Source organism: Choloepus didactylus, chromosome 22 (genome assembly GCF_015220235.1).
Source record: "Choloepus didactylus isolate mChoDid1 chromosome 22, mChoDid1.pri, whole genome shotgun sequence".
Taxonomy (NCBI): Eukaryota; Metazoa; Chordata; class Mammalia; order Pilosa; family Megalonychidae; genus Choloepus; species Choloepus didactylus.
Genome location: NC_051328.1, coordinates 24,610,206 through 24,626,675, shown reverse-complemented (window position 1 = coordinate 24,626,675; position 16,470 = coordinate 24,610,206). Strand labels below are relative to the sequence as shown.

The window sequence follows — 16,470 nt, the reverse complement described above, 5'->3', positions numbered from 1 at the left end:
AACTTTGCAAGAGTTTAAATATTAGAACAGTGATCTCTACTTTCTTGACACCCCTCCCGAGGCAATTTAATGAGAAAGAAACTGCCTAAAGGTACAAGACCTTCCAAAGGTGACACAAGAAAGCAGCACCGAAACACTTCCTAATTTAATGCAAACATTCTTTCCACTAGAAAAGAAAAACCATTTGAGCACCTACTTGGTACTACATGCAGTGCAAGATGCTTTAAATACACATTATCTCAGTAAATCTGACACAATACCAGGAGATTTGACAGTGGGGGGGGGGGGCAGGAAGGGGGAGGTGGTTTCTGGTACCAAATCGTCTCAACTTGAATCTCAGCTCCACTCCTTGCTACTATGTGCCCCTAGACAAGTTACTTTTAGCCTGCTTTCCTCCCTGTAAAATAGGAGAAATGATGTTATCTGTACCTCACAGAGTTGTTCTGAGGATTAAATGTGTTAATCCAAGAAAGTGCCTAGCACTGACCCAGGCTCCTAGAAAGAATTAAACACATGCTATCTATTAATAGTAATTATTATATAATTAATTACATTAACTAATATAATATGTAAATATAAATGATTAATATAAATATTGTTGGGAATCTGTAATTGGTAGGTCTCTCCATTACCAAAAATTGCTTATATATGATGGCACTGACAAGTAAATTGTCCAAACCTTAAGAAGTTCTTTTATTTAGAAGGAAACAATCCTACCATTATGTACATGACAGAATCATACCATAATAGAGAAATACATTCTGTTTTAAATACTACAATGCATGACATAAATGAAAAACTTGAAGAAGACTTAGAAAATTGTAATAAATAAAACACTGAAAAATTAAAGTTTCTGAGAAAAAAATTTAAAATGAAATCATAAAAGCTTCATAGTTATAATATTCTACTGTATGAAAATTCCTATTTTAACATTTTACTTTCTGTTGCATTATAAAAGTGATAAGACAAAAAAAGGATACATAAAGGACCTAAAAGAGGTATAAAGACAATCTATTACAGAATATTTTGAAATCTTTTTAAAAGTATAAGGGAGAAAATAAAGTCATTTCTAATTCCAATTTCCAGAGATCATCACTAACATTTTAGTCTATTTCCTACTTTTTCTTAAAATAAAACCTGTATCATAGTTTCGCATTTTCCTTTTTTAATTTAACATTCTATGAACATTTTCTTTTATCATTAAATATTCTTTGACAGATGACATAATAATAGCATAGTATTTCATTTGTGAAGGTTTACTAAACAAGATAATAACCAGGTTTCCTCTACCTTCCCTTATCCTAGAAAAGTGCAATAACTGCAGCAAACTGAAAGATTTTAATTAGCTAAATGAACTTTTTAAAGTAATTATTATTTCATCTCAGTTATAAAATTTTCCCAATGAATAAAAAGTCTTAGTTAATCCTCACAATGACACTAAAAGTAGATGCTTTAAATGCCTTTAATTTACAGACTGGAAAGATAAGTTTAGAGTCATACTACTAAAGTAAGTAGTAGAGGAAGATCTGTTCTGACTCCGAAGCCCATGTACTCACTACAACACTATATATTCTAGAATGATTTGGATGTGGTCTTATCTAATAACATGCAGATACATAGTCTTCTTTATTTACAATACACCTCAGGAAAAACTCTATTCTCAAGATAAATCTAAAAGATGGAAATTTGAAGGATTCAACTTGAAATATAATGGAAGAAATTTAGAAATAAAAGACAAATTTAAGTGCTTAGAACAGTGCTCATCACATTTTTAAAAAAAAAGTACATAAGTATTGGCTATTCTTACTCACAGGAAATAGCCATATCAGTATGGAAAAAAAAAAAATGAATGATGTTTATAACAGTTAAAAAAAGTCCATCACCAGAGGACCAGTTGATTGTTACACAGCATACTTCGCAGCAATTAAAAATAATTATAATAAATTTTGCCTAAGAGTCTCCCCAAGTCCCTCTTTGTTGCTCAGATGTGGCTCTCTCTCTCTAGCTAAGCCACCCCAACAGGTGATCTCACTGCCCTTCCCTCTATGTGGGACCTGACTCCTAGGGGTGTAAATCTCCCTGGCAATGCAGGATAGGACTCCCGGGAATGAATCTAGACCCGGCATCGTGGGATTGAGAACATTTTCTTGACCAAAAGGGGGATGCGAAATGAAACAAAATAAAGCTTCAGTGGTGAGAGATTTCAAATGGAGTCAAGAGGTCACTCTGGTGGATGTTCTTATGCACTATACGGATAACACTTTTTAGGTTTTAATGTAGTGGAAAAGCTAGAAGTAAATACCTGAAACTACCAAACTCCAGCCCAGTAGCCTTGACTCTTGAAAACGATTGCATAACAATGTAGATTACAAGGGGTGACAGTGTAACTGTGAAAACCTTGTGGATGGCACTCCCTTTATCCAGTGTATGGATGGATGGGTAGAAAAATGGGGGCAAAAAATAAATGAAAAATAGAGTGGGATGGGGGGATGATTTGGGTGTTCTTTTTTACTTTTATTTTTTTATTCTTATTCTCATTCTTTCTGGTGTAAGGAAAATGTTCAAAAATAGATCAGGGTGATGAATGCACAACTATATCATGGTACTGTGAACAGTTGATTGTACACCACGGACGATTTATGGTATGTGAATATACCTCAATAAAACTGAATTTAAAATTAATAATTATAATAGTTATATTTAATAACATCAGTAAGCAGATGACAAAACAGGATATATCGTATGTGCCAGTTTGAAACTCTTATGGACCCCAGAAGAGCCATGATCTTTAACCCAATCTTGCTGGGAGGAACCTTTTGACTGAGTGTTTCCATGGAGATGTGACACACTCAGCTGTGGGTGAGACCTTTGATTGAATTATTTCCATGGAGGAGTGGACCCTGCCCATTCAAGGTGGGTCTTGACTAGTTTACTGGAGTACTTAAGAGAGCTCAAGAGCCGACACAGATACTGAGGCTTGGAGACGCCTGAAGAAGCAGACAGAAGGACATCTGGAGATGTTAAGCTAAGAGATGAAACCCAAAGTACACCCTGGGGAAACTAAGAGAGGACCCTCAAATGCTTAGAGAGAAATGCCCTGGGAGAAAGAAGCAAGGACGCATAGGAGCAGAGAGGAGCTGAGATATTTTGGAGAAAGCCATTTTGAAATGCAACCCAGGTGCAAAGCACCAGCAGACACCAGCCACATGCCTTGTCAGCTGACAAGAGGTGTTCCAGATGCCACTGGCCTTTCTTCAGTAAAAGTATCCTCTTGTTGATGCCTTAGTTTGGACACTTTTGTGACCTTAGAACTGTAAATTTGTGACATAATAAATCCCCTTTATAAAAGCCAATCCATTTCTGGTATTTTGCATAACAGCAGCATGAGCAAACCGGAACATCATATAATTTCATTTATACAGAAATAATAAGTAGATGTGTATACATATGCACAGATGATGGAAAGAATATTCACCAACATAATTAACAGTAGTCATCCTTTCGTATGGTAGAATTTGGGAAGATTTGTCCTTGGTTTGTACTTTTCCATATATATATTATATATAAACATATATTTTACATAAATCTATGTATATATTTCCATATATACATATATATATTTTTAAATTTAGCAGAAGTATATATATATTTTTTAAATTCTAATAGATTAAACATAATACAGGAGAACAAACATAGCAGGGAAAAGAAGTACAAAATGAAAAAAGACTAGTGAATAACTTAAAGGAAAAGGAAAGGATGAAACTTGAGCTTGGGTCTTGTGTCCCTTACTCCATCCCCAATGATTTCTTAACCATATTAATGCTGTTAATCATACCCTGAATGACACTAACTATTCATCTCCAACATTCCTGAACCTTCTAAGTTTTGTTTGACAGAAAAAAATCAAAACAAGCATTTATGAATTTATGATCTTCCTTAAAGAAGCTCAGGAAGCCTTTTTAAAAGGCATATTCCTAGCCAGCTCCCCCCCCCACACACACACACACATACACACATTTCCTCACAAAGGTTCTCCTAAAGCCACCTTACTATATCTTTCATTCTTAGCAAACCGCTATGCTTATTTTTCCACAGAGAAACAAGCTACAGGGCACGAATTCCCCAAATTTCCCTTCCAAGTGACAAATTGCCGTTACCTCCGTCTCTCTGGTCTCAAGAAAAGAGGCAATCTATGTACTAGATCCCCTTTTCTTCCTTTTCTCCAAAACTTTATTCCATTATTTTCTGTCCTTTACCTTCAACTCCCTCACTCCATACAAGATTCTTATTTCTAATTGTATCCCTTTCTAGCTCCCAACTTGCCCTTCCTTTCACAAACACTTCATATGAGAAGTTGTCTGCTAGCTGTTTCCACTTACTCTACGCACATTTATTACTCAACCAACTTGACCTCTATTCCTACTGCTCCAAAAAAATTGCTGTTAACCAATAAAGTCTAATTGACATTTGCAACGTGACCCTATTTATCATTCCTGCCTTCTGAAAACTCTCTTCACTATCTTCCATTTCTTCTCTTCCCTCGTTGGCTCTTTTTAGTCTACTACTCTCTTTGCATTCCTTACGTATTTTTTTTCCCAGAGAAGTGTGTCCTCAACCCTCTTCTCTTCTGTTTGTTAATATCAACCTCAACTATAACCCCACAGATACCCATAAATGGATGACTATCCATGTATACCTCTAGTTCCAGATTTATAGATGTAAACACCTACTCAATATCTCCATTTGGATACTTATAACAGATACTTAATCTCCAATACTTAATCTCTTATTTACCCCCTCCCATCCACCTATCAGAGTCTTTGCCATCTCATTAAATGGGAGCTCCATTCTTCCAATTGCTCAGGCCAAAACTCTTGGCGTCATCTCTGAGTCTTCTTTTTCTCTCACACTCCACATGCAACCCATCAGCAAATCCTGTCTGTTCTTCCTATAAAACAAATCCATAGTTCACCCTTTTCTTACTACCTCCCCTACTACCATTCTGGTCTGTCTCACCTGGACTAATGCCATTGCATCCTAGCTGATGTCCTTACATTCCCTCTTTCACTCCTACAGTTTATTACCTACACTGTATATAAAATAATCCTTTAAACACCTAATTCAGATGATGTCAGTCCTCAGCTCCCATCTCACTCAGAGTAAAACCCAAAGTCCTTAAAATGATCTACCCTAACTCCTCTCTCACTTAATCTCCTACAACTCACCTCCTTACCCACTGTTTCAGCCAGAGTAGCCTCCTTGCTAGGGCCTCCTTGAACATGCCAAGCACATTCCAACCTCAATTCCTCTGTACTTGCTATCCCTCTATTTGGAAAACTCTCCAAATATCCCCATAGCTTACTCTCTCAATTCCTTCAAGTCTCTGTATATATGTCACCTTATCAAAGAGGCTCTATGACCACCCTATATAAAATAGGCCCCCATCATTTAGTTATCCCCCCAATCTTACTTTATTTTTCTTTCATTTTTTTATTGATATAATTCACATTCCATAAAATTCACCCCTTTAAAATGTACAATTCAGAGGTTTTAAGTATATTCAAAGTTGTACAGCCATCACCACTATCTAATTCCAGGACATTTTCATCACCCAAAAAGAAACTCCCTACCTTTAACAGTCATACCCCATTCCTCCAACCTCCCAGCCCCTGGCAACCACTAATCCACTTTCTTTGTCTAAGAATTTGCCTATTCTCACCCCTTGATTTTTTTTTATAAATATGTGTTTACTGTCTGTTTCCAATCACCAGAATATAAATTCCTTGAGGAAAGGGACTTTGATTTCTTTACAGCATCTAGATTAGCACTCAATATCCCACAGGCACCTCAATTTCAACACAACCCATTATTTTCTGCTATCTTACTTTTAGCATAAAACAATTATTTTAAAGTAGCACTAACCAGGCTATGTTGAAATTACTGTTTGGGTGTCTGTTCTATTAATGGTGGCGCACCTTTTATATTTCAAGCACCAGTACAAAACATAATTGAATAAATGGTCATCCTCCTAAATATCTTAATATTCAGTGGATTACTGATTTAAATTTATGTTTAAAAATTAAATTAATAACTAAATACCATAAGCAACATATCAGTAACTTTTACCATCTGTACTTGCTGTTTTTTCCCTAACACCTTCTTCTTTGGACAACAAGAGGTTACTAAGGTCTAACAAGGATCAGCCCCACTTAGTTATCTATCCTCTACTCCCTCTAGACCCAAGACCCACTTTAGAATTCTTTGGAGCAAAAATTAGACATGCAAGAGTAGAGAAGCCAGGCTAGGAATGGTAGACAAAGAATTAATTCGATAGTCAAAGCTCATCTCCAGGGTTTACCATGGAGAACAGCACATTGTTTTCTGTTTTCAACTTTTAGGATCATGTGCCCTTTGCCATGCATAGAAAACAACATATTTGCAAAAATTGTATATCACTTATTATTTATATCTCTATCACATTTATTCATCTTTTTGTGATAACTTTCAGTCCTCTATTCTCCATCCCTGCTTCTGCTAATTCAGCCCTTATCTTATCCAGCGTTGGTTTATCACATCTTTCACACTATATATTTCCTTCTCTTCTCTCCTTCTTCTCAATCTCTGACTCTATGAACTAGCCTTACTGAATTTCTTTCAATTCTCTAACACACCAAACTCTTATTCATCTCCAAATCTTCCAACATGATATTCTCCCTTTGACCTGCAACATTATTCCCACAATACAGCCCCTTCACCTTTACCTGTCTAATTTTTATGATTTCTGGATCGCAATCCTATTCAGGATGTTACCTCCTATCAAAAATCCTCCCTGACACAGATGAACCTGGAAATCATCATGTTGACTGAAATAAGCTAGACACAAAAGAAGAGATATTATAAGATTTCACTTATATGAAATAACTAGACTATGCAAATTCACAGCTGCAGAAAATCAATTACAGGTTACCAGTGGTGAGAGTGAGGGTAGGAAGAGGGAAGAGTAGAGAGTTACTAATTAATGGATGCAGAGCTTCTATTTGGGGTGATGAAAAAGTTTTGGTAATGGATGGTGGTGACGATAGCACAACATTGTAAATGTAATTAATACCACTGACTCACATACTTGAAAGTCGTTAAAATGATAAATTTAATGTTGTATATATGTTACCACAAAAAATCCTTTTAACAAAAGAAAAAGAAAGCCCTCCCTGATCCTTTAGCACATAGGCACCCCCTTTGTTCCACTCCCATCAATCTTGCTTCCTTTTCAAAGCATTTACTATACTATTTTTATTGATTATTTACTAGTCTGTTTCCCCTAGAAGAAGGCAAACCCAGTCAGGGTAGGGATCACATTTGTGTCTTTTACCATTACATCTGCAGACACCCAGTAAAAGAATGATCTTGGCGGAGGTTAGAGAAAAAGGAACTGATTAGAGGTCAGAATGCTGTCGTGTGTGTGTGTGTTAACCTGGCCCTTCCACTGACTAGGAGTGACAACCTAGGCAACTCTTTTAATCATTTTGGGGTTTGGTTTATATACTATAAAATACAGTGATACCTATACCTCCCAGGTGTCAAAAAGATTAAATGAAATAAAAGTGCTCTACAAAATTGTGCATAAGACATAGTACAATACTAGGGTAAGTTACCTACCTGCCACTCTCTACAACAAATAATTCTACCTGTTGTTTATCACAACATGTAACTCAGCTTGTTAATATTAAATGTAACTGTTCGCAAAATGAAGTCAACTCATTTGGTATATACACTAGGGGCAGAATAGCCCCAATTCCAGATCTTAGTAGTTTTAACTAATGAGTAGGAGACTTTCCTGAACCTATTGGAGCAACCAAGTACTAATAGGTTAATAAACAACAAGAAAGACTGGGGTAAATTTAGCACATTAACAGTTACAACTGCAATCAGCATCTGGGAGAAAGTGATACTAATATGAAAACAGGTTAAAATATAAAATTTTACATTAAAGATTCTGATAAGGTTTATATTTTATATTAATAATTCTGCTTTTACTCTACAAAAAAGTATATTTCCTTCCAATAATAAACTCAAAAATTCAATTTACCATTTTCCTCCTTCAATGTAAATTGCATCCTTTTCCCCACCCCATTATACATACCAACCAGTTTCAGTATTACACCCTTTTCACTTATGTTATCAAAATTATTTTGCTAAAAATATAACTGAGCTGCTATTTCAGTTTCTTTCTTAGATGTTTCAATATAACATCTTTAGAAAAATAGAGCAATATAGGAACTCAGCAAAGTCACATTTTTAGAAGTGGACCAACTTAAAGGTTAAAAAAAATCTAACATTTGTTAATTTATCCATTTTTAGTAAGGATACATACATACATATATGTAACATTCAATACATGCTGGAAACAAAAAACTAGTTTATTAATTTTTGGTGCCAGCACAACTAGAAAAAATATCTACTTAAATCTGGCATTTTCATAAGTCCTTATAATCAATAAAACACCATTAACTTTGAATTTTAAAAAGGATTACGTTCCAGGACCTGACTCCCAGGGGTGTAAATCTCCCTGGCAACTCAGGATATGACTCCCGGGAATGAATCTGGACCCAGCATCATGGGATTGAGAACATCTTCTGGACCAAAAGGGGGAAGCTAAATGAAACAAAATAAAGTTTCAGTGGCTGAGAGATTTCAAATGGAATTGAGAGGTCACTTCTGGTGGGCACTCTCATGCATTAAAGATAATCTTTTTTAGGTTTTAATGTATTGGAATAGAAAGAAGTAAATACCTGAAACTATCAAACTGCAACCCAGTAGCTTGACTCTTGAAGACGACCATATAACAATGTAGCTTACAAGAGGTGACACTGTGATTGTGAAGGTCTTATGGATCACACTCCCTTTGTCCAGTGTATGGATGGATGAGTAGAAAACTGGGGACAAAAACTAAATGAAAAATAGGGTGGAATGGGGGGATGATTTGGGTGTTCTTTTTTACTATTATTTTTTACTCTTATTTTTATTCTTTCTGGTATAAGGAAAATGTTCAAAAAATAGATTGGGGTGATGAATGCACAGCTATATGATGGTAGTGTGAACAGCTGACTGAACACCACAGATGACTGTATGGTGTGTGAATATATCTCAATAAAACTGAATTAAAAAAAAAATAAATAAAAGATTACATTCCCAAATTATCCATGGAGGAAATGGATGTGAATCTATTCCTTCAATCCATGCCTCTCTGCCCAACTACAAATTTCGAAACATAAACCCTACCATAACTCAAAAGCAAATTATTCCAAGTTCCTCAACACCAGACTTGCCTTACAAGATATGCTAATGAGAGTTCTTCAGGATGAAAGGAAAGGACACTAGACAGTCACTGAAAACTGTATGAAGAAATAAAAATTTCAGGTAAAGGTATTTACATGGTTAAATACCAGAACTCCACTTTTTACTTCGTATATCATCTAAAATACAAATGCAAAAAAAAGTAACTAAAGCTATGATGTTGGGCATGTAATGAATAAATATATGATCTGTGACTAGAACAGCATAAAGGGAAGAACGGAGGGGGACAGCTACATAGCTTGTATGTGCTATCAAAGTTGTTAGTATAGGAGGATCCAAGATGGCAGCATACAGAAGAGTGGAAGCTAAGTAGTCCCCCTGGAACAACTAAGAAAACCAGAAACAACTAGTAAATAATCTGGAATAACTGCAGGGGAACAAACATGACCATCCACTCATCATACACTAACCTGAATTGAGAAGACTGCCCAAGATCACAGCATAAACCTGTAAGTAAGAACTGCGGATCCAAATCGGGAGACCCCTCCCGCACAGCTGGAGCTACAAAGCCTCCTGGTGTGAGAGAGAAGCTTTCTCCCAGCAAGCAAATATAGCTCAGCTGAGCTCCAACTGAGGTTTTCATTAGTGAGTGTGAACTGCTAACTGTGAGGTATGAATCCCCAACAAGTAGACAGATGCTTTGGGTGATGACTGACCTTGAAGAGCCGAAGGGTCGCCGGGGACTAGCTTTGTTCCTTTTTCGACTCAGTGGAGAAAGCCTCAGCCATTTTCAGTTCCCAGTTCTGTGACCCAGACAGGGGTGTGGCACAGGCAGAGAGAGACCATTGAAATGTTAATGACCTCCCCCTAAAGTGCCTATCTCCTCTAACAGGAAAGGGGTGGGGCCCAGCTCTACTACCTGCCTTTCATTCAGAACTTACACCAGTCAAGAATTATAGGCTAAACTTTGCATCAGGCAGAGAGCGCCCCTGCATGGCCTGGCGGCCCGGGGCTTCCCTTGAGGGACGATGTGCACTAGTGACGTAGCACAGCCTTCCCTCAGCAGAGGTCCTGGAAGATCACAGCTGAGAAGCGGGGCCCGCGTGGAAAACCCAGGGATGCTACATCAGTGCCAGTGGTTTGCGGGTCAGTGACAGAGAAAATCTGGGGCAAAACTGAAATGAAGTCTCAGACTCTTGCAACAGCCTTGAATCTCCGGGAACACCTGGGAGGTTTTAATATTAAAGCAGCCCTGCCTCCCTGACCACCCAGACACATGCACCACATTCAGGGCGGACAGCTGCAACAACAAACCCAAACTGAGTTCACCAACTGAACCCCACAAAAATCATTTCCCCACACACCACAGAGACAGAGTTGGGGAGAACTGACTTGAGGGGTATAGGTGACTTGCAGACACCCTCTGCTAGTTAACTGGAGAAAGTGTACACCACCAACTTGTATTTCTGAAAAATTAGATTGGTATTTTTTTGTTTTACAACTTGAAAGAAACTTACCAAGCAAGGCAAATGCCAAGAGGCCAAAAACAATAGAAAATCTTAATGCATATGATAAAACCAGACGATATGGAGAACCCAATGCCAAACACCCAAATCAAAATATCAGAAGAGACACAGTACTTGGCACAATTAATCAAACAATTACAATCGAGGAACGAAAAGATGGCACAGAATATAAAAGACATGAAGAAGACCATGGAGCAGGATAAAAGGGACACAAAGACCCTAGAAGAGCATAAAGGAGAAATTGCAAGAGTAAATAAAAAAATAGAAGATCTTATGGAAATAAAAGAAATTGTTGGCCAAATTAAAAAGACTCTGGATACTCATAATACAAGATTAGAGGAAGTTGAACAACAACTCAGTGTCCTAGAGGTCCACAGAACAGAAAATGAAAGAACGAAAGAAAGAATGGAGAGAAAAAAATAAAAAAAATCGAAAAGGATCTCAGGGATATGATAGATAAAATAAAACGTCCAAATTTAAGACTCATTGGTGTCCCAGAAGGGGAAGAGAAGGGTAAAGGTCTAGAAAGTGTATTCAAAGAAATTGTTGGGGAAAACTTCCCAAACCTTCTACACAATATAAATACACAAAGCATAAATGCCCAGTGAACTCCAAACAGAATAAACCCAAATAAACCCACTCCGAGACATATTCTGATCAGACTCTCAAATACTGAAGAGAAGGAACAAGTTCTGAAAGCAGCAAGAGAAAAGCAATTCACCACATACAAAGGAAACAACATAAGACTAAGTTGTGACTACTCAGCGGCCACCATGCAGGCGAGAAGGCAGTGGCATGACATATTTAAAATTCTGAGAGAGAAAAATTTCCAACCAAGAATACTTTATCCAGCAAAACTCTCCTTCAAATTTGAGGGAGAGCTTAAGTTTTTCACAAACAAATGCTGAGAGATTTTGCCAATAAAAGACCTGCCCTACTTCAGATACTAAAGTGAGCCCTACTGACAGAGAAACAAAGAAAGGAGAAAGAGATATAAAGAATTTTAACAGACATATATAGAAAATTACATCTTAAATCACCACGACACTTATTTTTCTCTAGTGATCACAGATCTTTCTCCAGAATGGACCATATGCTGGGACATAAAACAAGCCTCAATAAACTAAAAACAAACAAAAAAACACAAAAAAACAAATGAACATATTCAAAGCACAATCTCTGACCACAATGGAATACAAATAGAACTCATTAATTTTTGAATTTTAACTCCACTATCTACTTCCTACATGATATAAAATACACAAACTCTAATGACAAATCACTGGTTTTGAACTCAATGTAAAATATGTAATTTTTGACAAGAACTATATAAAGGTGGAGGAATGGAGGAGTATATGAACATAGTTTATGTGTCCTATTGAAATTAAGTTGGTATCAAAGAAAAACAAAATTGTTATGGATTTAAGAGGTTAAATTTAAGCCCCACAGTAAGCACAAAGACATTATCAGAGAATATGACCACAGAGATGAAAAGTAGAGTATGGGTTAAGAGAAATGGGGCAAGGGGCAATGGGGAGTTAAGAAATGAGTGTAGGGTTGCTGTTTGAGGTGAAGGGAAATTTCTAGTAATGGATGGTGGGAGGGTGATGGCATTACAACATTCTAAATGTGATTAATCCCACCAGTGGAAGGCTAGGGAGGGGGTGGAATGAGAAGATTTAGGCTGTATATATGTTTCCACAATTGAGGAAAAAAAAAAAAAAAGACAGTCTAAATAGATGACAATTGAATGCCAAGGATGACCCTGGATGGGATCTGAGGTTGGAGGACAGGAAGCTCAAAGGGACACATTTGAGACATAAGGAAAAGGAAATACAGAATGTAAGCTTTGTATCATTGTTGAATCTCTTGTACTTCCTAGCTGTGCTTAATGGGACTGCATAAAAGAATGTTCTTGTTCATGGGAATTGTATATGTGAATTATAGTGTTTGTTCAAGGATGTGTGCAACTAGCTCTCATATGTTCAGAAGACAGAGCAACAGATGATGGATGATAGACAGGGAGAGAGGGAGCAAGGGAGGGAGGGAGGGAAAGAAATAGCAGTGTGACAACATGTTAAAGTTAGTGGATAGGGGTATCGGGGGGGTCAGGGAATGCTGGAGTTCTGTGTATGGGGTTTCTATTATTTTTGCAACTGTTCCTATAACTTTGAATATATTTCAAAATAAAATGTAAGAAAAAAAAAAAGATATGAGAAAGGGGCGGTCTGCAGTCAGGCACATGGGTTTAGCACCTCCCTGGTGAGGGGAGTGAGAGCCGGCGGGGGGAGTGACAGGCTAGAGGAGGCCATGGAGCCTAGCAGAATGCGGCCACCCCTGGCGCTCCACGCAGCGGTGAGTGCAGACCCCGCCCAGCACCTGCGTGCAGGCCAGGAGGGATACGCGGTGTAAATCATAAGCCTGAGAGCTGTCATCCACAGAAACTAACATTCAAGTGGATGAACATGAAGTCCAATCCCGCTCTCCAAGCTGCCATCGACCTCACAGCGGGGGCACAGAGGGCACAGCATGCATGCTGGCCGGGCAGCCCTTTCACACGATGAAGGTGAAGATGCAAATGTTCTCTGACCTGTACAGTGCGCTCACTGACTGCTGTCTCAAGACCTACTTCCAGGCAGGCTTCTGGGGGTTTTACAAGGGGACCAGCCCTGTGCAGATCACCAACATCGCATAAACTCCATTTCTTAATGTGTTACGGCTTCTGCCAACAGGTCATGAGGAAGATGGTTGGATCAGACAAGCAGGCAAAACTGAGTAACCTACAGAAGGCCACTCCTTCACCTCTGCCTTTGCTGCGTTGGTGGCGCTGTTCTACTGAGCTCGTGAAGTGCTGCCTGTAGACTATGTACAAAATGGAGACTTCAGGAAGGACCCCCAAAAGCCATAAAACAGATGGGTCTGTCCTGAAGAGCATCCTCACGAAGGATGGCCCCTTGGGCTTCTACCTGGGTCTCCCTAGCACTTTATTTGGAGAAGTACCAGGCTATTTCTGCTGCTTATGTGGCTATGAATTGAGCTGATTGGGGTTATTTTTGCAACAGGGAGATCAAAAGACAAACTAGGCCCTGTCTCTTTCATATTAAGTGGTGGAGTTGGTGGAATCTGCCTCTGGCTGGCCAGTGGATTGTATCAAACCCAGAATTCAGGTTCTTTCCATGGCTGGAAAACAGGCAGGATTTATCAGAACTTCTTTAAGTGTTGTGGAAAATGAAGGAATAACAGCCCTATATTCTGGAATGAAGCCTACTATGATTCATGCATTCTCTGCCAATAGGACTCTGTTTTGGCCTAGGAATACAGAAGGAAGTTGATGATGAACCAGTTTGAAACATAATGAACCTGGATCGAAGTACATACATTTAGAGACTATAGCTTATCTCGGCGTTTCACAGAATTTAAGACCAATGTAGAATTATATTGAATCCATGGGAATTTTATGTTTTTGTCTTCCCTTTTTCTAAATCTTAAACTTTATGGAAGGACTTCTATTTTATATCATAAAACTTCTGCTCATAATTTTACTGAAATAGAAAAGTTGCTGCTTTTGTCCTTGGCAGAATATACAGGCTGAGCCAACAGCCCTAAGTAACTTCTCTGAAAGGTCAAATGTAAGTGTATCAGGGCTATTGCATAAACCTGTATATATACATGCAATTCAGTTACATGTTGAGTGAAACACATAATTTGGTTCCATGTTTAACCTCAGATATCACAAAGAAATCCAGCATGGACCATGTTCTGTGAAGATGGTTATAAATGATTGTGTAACCCATTTAAGATGTAAAGTCTCTTTTAAACGTTTGCTTTACGTGTGCACTATACTGAGCAGTTAAAATATTTAAAAAGGTTTTTGTGGAGATTGAGAACCAAAATATCTATTTAGATTTTTAATAGTGGAATATGTCCGCATAGTATTCCAAGTGTGGCTTCCAAATTCCTAAGTTAAAAAGTTTCAGAGTAGGCATCCTGAATTTTCCCAAGATGCTCCACACTTAACCTAAAATAGTGCCAATTCAATTCCTAAGTGAAACCATATTCCTCATTCTGACTATAACGTTAGGTGAGACCTAGAGCATCAGGCCTTTGGGAAGCAGCATGGCCTTCACCTGTGACAACTTCCCCTCTTCCCTCTCCAAAAGAACTTCTACTCTGCCAGACTTTAGACTGAGGAAGGAGCCAAAGGGATGGGGCTGTTCTGCCATGCTTTGATGGAGACCCAGTGGCTGAAATCAGCTCTTAGCTTCTGGTTTCTGGGTCCTGGCCTGGAAAGGATTCTTGTTGGCCCATCTAGGAGCTGTCAAGCCACCTTGGACCACTGACTGTCCTCGGTGCCTCTACCAATTAGCAACCTTCCAGGGAACAGAGAGTGCCAAAACCTTCAACAGAAGTCTTTGTTCCCTGTTTAGTTATGGAGTGACAATACTTGTGGATGAAGTCCTTTCCTCTCAGACAGGATTAAACAGAACTTAGTGCTTGTACTAGGCAGCGAATAATGTCAGGATTAATCCATCCTGAAATTTACCTTGAGGTCCTTAACTCTTCGCCATGCTTTAAAAGTGCTGGAACCTTCTAAAACTGGATACCGGAAGCCTGTGAATTTTAATAGTGATTTTTTTATAGGGTGTGACTTTATAAGGTAATGAAACATAAGAAAAGCAATTTTCTTAAACTTTCCCATATGTATATATATGTGCACTGACACAAGACCCCCACAGTTCATCTGGTCCTCACAGACTTGGTGATGGGTAGCTGTACTTTGGCCATAGGGTCATTCCTGTCACAACTAAAGTAAGCCTAATCATTCCATGCTGCTCCAAGACCAGCAGGGTCTCTCGCAATAAAAAGTTTTCTTAACAGTGGATACTGCTGAAAGCAAGCAAGCCAAAGATGTTAATAATAGCCATACCATGTGTGTCTATCACTGTCAGCTGCCTCAGACCTCCGGTTTCCCTAAATTTACTGCTCTCTGTGAGGCCTCTGTGTTGGCCACAGCCACAGTCACAGTCACAGAAGCAAGAGGGTCAGGGAAGTGAGTTTCTGTGGATATCCAGGAGAGGCTGCTCAGTATGGTACCTGAAGTGCTCCAGAGCTGTAGGCTGACCTTCCATTTGCTTTCTCTCTAAAAGAAAACAGTCTTCTACTTTACCCTTCTCTCCATACTCAAAACAGTCACTAGTTAATGAATGCTACTTCACTGAAGCCAAATGGATCAAAACAGAATAGAAAATGGACCGGTTCCCAGCAAAAAGCAGGTGGCTCCGAGTCCACAGTGCACTGCCCAGCCCATGACTAGTCTCAACCTTTTGCAAGCAGACATTTTCCTCCCACATTGTCTGTTAAAGATTTAACTAGGTATCTTAAATAAAAATCATTTCAGGTAAGCGCAAGTGAGTAGGAGAGGGGAATGAGTGGAAGGGATGTCAGTCGGGAATTTTTTTCATTCAATATGCTTAATTCATGTTTAATATTGGAGTTCAATTTGTACAATTTCAGATCTGTACTTCAGACAAAAATATGGTCAGATGTGTTTAAAGGAATTTGGGCATTATATCATTAAATTATTTACCTAATACTTGAATGTAAAAAAAAAGAAATGAGAAACAATGCTAAATTGTTCATGTGCCAGTTT

At 38.3% G+C, this 16,470-nt stretch overlaps 1 protein-coding gene and 1 pseudogene across 1 annotated transcript in view; one reads left to right on the top strand and one right to left on the bottom strand.

Annotated features, from left to right (window-relative positions):
• The window catches only part of NFAT5 (nuclear factor of activated T cells 5), a 163,024-nt gene that overhangs the window by 108,616 nt on the left and 37,938 nt on the right, over positions 1-16,470 (bottom strand).
• Positions 13,286-14,175, top strand: LOC119519036 (annotated as a pseudogene).